Source organism: Octodon degus, unplaced genomic scaffold (genome assembly GCF_000260255.1).
Source record: "Octodon degus isolate 3935 unplaced genomic scaffold, OctDeg1.0 scaffold00004, whole genome shotgun sequence".
In the NCBI taxonomy this organism is placed as follows: Eukaryota; Metazoa; Chordata; class Mammalia; order Rodentia; family Octodontidae; genus Octodon; species Octodon degus.
Genome location: NW_004524580.1, coordinates 23,723,695 through 23,728,785, shown reverse-complemented (window position 1 = coordinate 23,728,785; position 5,091 = coordinate 23,723,695). Strand labels below are relative to the sequence as shown.

The following is a 5,091-nucleotide window of genomic DNA, read 5'->3' as shown; positions in this document are numbered from 1 at the left end:
AGAAGAATATATGCAGTGTATTATTTGTTGCAACTGTACTTCCGATTTGATTTGAAACTGTCTCATTGCTATATGTTTATCAATAAAACTGTAGAGAAAAAAAAATAAAATAAAAAAAGAAAAATGGAAACAAAAAAAAAAAAAGGTGTATTTCTGCTGTCCCTAGTAGATAACATAGGTAGAGTCCAGATTTGAGGGGATTAGTCCGTGCAAGCCAGTTGTAGCTTTCCTTTGGAGTACTGGATAATTCCAGAGAGCCTGCACCTTTAGTTCCACTGAGGTTCAGGCTGGTTTCTAGCCATGGTGGTCTACTAGACCTGTTCAGCCTGCAGCAGTCCAGGCACCCCTTCCAGCTTGAATTGGCTACCTGCCAGCTCGAACTCATCTCCTTGACCTTCTGTTGACATGAACTCAGCTCCTGACCCTGATACTGGAATTCATAGATGAAGCCAGCAGTTGCTGAGTTCTGAGCTCAGTTGGCACCTCTTCGAGATGGCTCTCCGGCCACTTTCCCTTTCCTCTCCTACGTAACTCCCTAGCCACTGCAGTCCTCCATCTCTAGAGCTGTGTTCCACTGGTGTGTTTCTCCATGGAGCCCTTTGGGGTCACTAGGAGTTCCCGTGGGTCTGCAGTCTCCCAACTGCCCTTCCCAGGCGGTGAGCCTAATTGTAGGGAGAAGGCCCTGCCCGCCGCCTCCACTTGCTTTGTTGAAGTCTCTTTCTTTGCTCTCCTTGTGCACAGTCAATTCTCACTTCAGATCCTTTCTTGGTCCTGTGGATCCACTCCCCTCATTCTTTTTGTCACAGTGCTGTATGGCACAGCCTGGACACCAAACCTTGGAGAGACTTTCTCTGCTGCTCTACACTGCATCTTTTTTTTTAAAGTTTTCCCAAAAGAAAATTTAGAGTGGAAATTCACACTGCTACTTCAATGAAGAATATAAAGAGCTGAAGGAAGAAAGTTTAATTTAACTGTTAAAATAATGACTTTCATACCATGAAGTGGGCCAGGAGGATATCTCAGCAGCATAAGTGCCTGCATGGCAAGCGCAATAGCCTGAGTTCAGTTCCAGGTACAAAAAAAAAAAAAAATTCAGTTCTGATACCATTAAGCCTTGGAGCATAAGACTAATTTTTTTTTTAACCAAATATGTAAGTTCATAAACATGGGTGGGTCTGTCAGAATATTTCCATTGATAAATTATTCATTTTAATTTTGAGTTATTTTAAACGATTCTTTTTCTATTTTTGGGGGTACAGAATCTTGCTATGTAGTTCAGACTTGTTCAGACTCATAGTGATCTTCCTGTCTCAGCCTCCCAAGTGCTGAGAGTACAGGCATGCACCATCATGCCTGGTTCTGGGGCAGCACTGCATCTGGTAGCAGGAATCGAACTCGGGACCTTGTGCTTGCCAGGCAGGTGCTTATGCCACTGAGCTATCTCCCCAGCCCTAAACAGTGATTACTTAACAGGAAAAAATATCACAAAAATGTACTTTTCAATACTTACTGTTTATGAAAAGCATTAAAATTTTCAACATCAACTGGTTTTTGGTTTACAAAGTCTTAGAAAGAACATCACGAGGGTCAGCCAAATAGCTCAGCGGATTAAAGCACCTGTGAGCAGGCAAAGGGGCCAGGAATTCGATCCCCAGCCCTGCCATGCTGGCCCCATTTCTGGGGCGTGCTGAGCCGGCAGTTAAGACTGGACATGGTGGTGCGCAGCTGTAATCCCAGCTCTTGGGAGGCTGCAAACAGGTGGATCACTATGGAGTCTGATCTAGTAGTGAGACCCTGAACACCCTTTAGCTGTAGACCTTTCCCTAAAATACAAAATAAATTTTAAAAAAAGAACATCAGAAACAAACTCATATGAATCACAATGAAAATACCAATAACACTGTACCAAAAAAGAGAAAAATCTTTACTTCAGTTACCACACATAACACACAACAACAGTATGTTCCTTGAACACACATCACTTACTCAGACAGGATTGTGTTTTGTTTTCCTGGCCTGTTTGTAGGACATACTTGACATCTCAGTTGTTTTGCTGTTTTGTCAGGAGTTTCTTATGTTATATTGTGTGTAGTTAACAAAAAAAATCATATAGTTTATGACACAGGTACCTGTCTGCTAAGAGCAAGGTCCTGAGTTCAATTCTTTGTAGGTGTTGTGTGTGTTTATTGTAAGCTTCAAATTTTCATGTCAGCTTTTTACCTCCTTACAAAACCTAAAAGATAACATCAGAAATAAATCCCCATGTGAACTACAAGGAAAATACCAATAGAGCTCTACTACAAAAAATAAGCTTTACTTCAGCTGTCACGCCACGGCAGTCTTCACACGTGACAGCTGCATGTTCATGGACATGTCTTGCATATACTGACAGTGTGTTGCTTAGCTTTCCTTTTCTAAGTGACAGGCTTGTCACCTCTCTTCCCATGTTGTCAGGAGCTTCCCACTATATTGTACAACATGCACTGAGCAGGGAAATGAGATGTCAATGAAATACACTATCAAATGTGCAGTGAGTGCTTAGGATAGACGTCCACCTTTCCGTGTCAGCTGTTTACTTGCTTACAACCTTTACCATCGCAAATGAAAACCTGTGTGAACTACAGTGTAAACAGAAACAGAAGTCTACCACAGAAAGAAATTTTGCTTCAACGGTCACATGCAAGCAGTCTTCGTACATGACAACTGCATGCCCTCTGCATGCCCCCCACACGAGTATCAGTAACACTGATACTACATCTGTTTTGTTTTCCTGTGTGTTCCTGCAGGCACAGCGGACATGTTTTTTCTCTTACTGTTGTCGCGAGTCTTTGTGAGGCTGCACCTGCCTGCGCCCCTGCCAGCTCACCAGTGTGCTCTACATTAGCAAAAATGCAGGCTTTTTGCTAATTCTCTGGACAGAAGCATTTTTTCCCTCTACTGTAAATGATCTCTTATGAGCTTTAGTCCCAATCCTCTTAAGAAAATTTCTCTGTGATATTTTACACTTCTCGTTTTCTTTGTAAACTATCAAACTATGCCACACATATGGATAAAACATAACCTTTATTGGCTAACGCTTTGTGTTTCAAGTGACATCATAGTTGCTGCATAATTCATTAACAATAGCTGTACTGTGTTTGGTTTTGAAAGTTTTGATCTCAGGCTTCTATTTTGTTTTGTTTTGTTTTTTAATGTATCAGTTATTTAGGTTCTTAGTAAGAAATTTAGAATGCTAATTTATGAGGATAAATTCCATTTGTCAGAGCAAAAACGGATTATAGGTAGCCCCAGAGCTGAGGAATAGCTTTGATTTTTGCTAAAATCTGTGAGTCCAGCGCTTTCTGATCCACCTTGTGCTGCTCTGAAATCTCTTTCTTGGTGTCGAAGGTCTCACCCTTCTGGTGTCTAGGTTTCCACAGTTTCTTGAAGTAAGCATCAGTGAGGTGTTTGGGGGGGATTTTCACTTTGCTGATACCAATTTTTGTAGAGGTGGCAGTGGCAAATTTCTGGTGTGTTCTTCATAGAGGAACACGATTAAGGCTCAGAGGCCCAGTCGCAAGTAGCAAGCCACTGGCCAGCTGCTTCAGGAAAACCACTCTCTTGCCTCTGTGACGCCCGGTGAGGATGATCAAGATGGTGCCGGGAGTGACGCTAGCTCGAAGTTTCCGCACATGCTGACTGGAGGGTTTCTTGCTGTGGCTCAAGAGCTTTCAGGGCGCATCTTCAGTAGGGAAGTATCTCGGCATTTTTCGAAGCTTAACCACCCGGCTACCTCCATTCTTGTCCCCACCAACCAGTTTTGTGATTGTAGCAAGAACTTTCTCCTTCTTTTTCTTCTCAGTCTTTGATTTAGCAGCTGCGTACTTTCTCTTGAACAAAGACTTTCTGGAATACATAGCAGATCAGGAGTGTCTACCAATTTCTCTAACCAGGACGAGATTTCGGCTGCGTTGGGGCTGCCACTTCTTGGGCTTTTTTGCCTTTACCTTACCCTTTTTACCCGTACCCCTGGCAGAAGCCTTCTTGGCTTTGGGTTTATTCTCTTTAGTTATCTGGCTTCTCAGTTTTTTCACCTGCCATCTTGCAAAATGGGAAAGCAAACTTCCGTTTCCCTCAGGTTTCTGTTTTGTTTAGGTTTCTCTATCAATATTTCCATCACGGTGAAATGTTGACCTAATTCTAACACTGGATTTTCTCATTTGGTTGTGTGGTTAGACTTGTCTAAGATGCACTCACGTTGCTGTTTTCTGCCTCCTCTGAATCCAGGAGGTCTGCATTTCCTGTGTCTGTATTAATTGATTCTTGCTCCATTTCACTGTTAGAGGAGCTCTGGCTCATACGGGCAATACCAAAGTCATCATCATCATCCACCGCACCACTCTTCTGTTATGGTTTTTGTATGTTTGTTTTTGATTTTTCTTTTATACCAGGGATCAAACTCAGGACCTTGCACTTGCCAGGCAGGTGCTTAGGCCACTGAGCATACCCTGGCCCTTTGTTGTTTTTTTCAGACAGATTTTCATTAAGTAGTTCAGGCTGGCTTTGAAGTCATTAGGTAGCCTCGGCTGGCCTCAAACTTGGAGCAATCCTGCCTCAGCCTCTCCAGGGCTGGGCTCACAGATGTGTGCCACCATGCCCTTATTCTGTTATAAAAATGTGTTTCCTCATAAGGGGTCGTCTTTATCATCCATGCGTGAATAATCTGATGACTTTTAACCTCCTCCAGAATTTGCAAATCTGGTTTTCAGTGTCATTGTACTGAATTGTGCTAATTCTACCAGAAGAATCAAAAGAAAACTTTTTTTTTTTTTTTTTTTGCGGAACGGGCGATTGAACTCAGGCCCTTGCGCTTGCCAGGCAAGTGCTTATTCTATTGAGCCTTCTCCCCAGCCCCGAAAACTTTTCTTTAGACATACATATGTTTAACTTTATTATTATTATTTATTTTTTATTTTTATTGATTTATTTATTTTTTGGCAGAATGGGGGATTGAACTCAGACCCTTGTACTTGCCAGGGAAGTGCTTATTCTACTGAGCCATCTCCCCAGCAAGAAAACTTTTTGTAAACAAATTCTGGAGTGGTATGGGTG

At 42.3% G+C, this 5,091-nt stretch overlaps 1 protein-coding gene and 1 pseudogene across 4 annotated transcripts in view; one reads left to right on the top strand and one right to left on the bottom strand.

Moving 5' to 3' along the window:
• The window catches only part of Fgd6 (FYVE, RhoGEF and PH domain containing 6), a 123,567-nt gene that overhangs the window by 29,005 nt on the left and 89,471 nt on the right, over nucleotides 1-5,091 (top strand). The gene's annotated exons all lie outside the window — the stretch shown is intronic.
• Nucleotides 3,225-4,080, bottom strand: LOC105742309 (annotated as a pseudogene).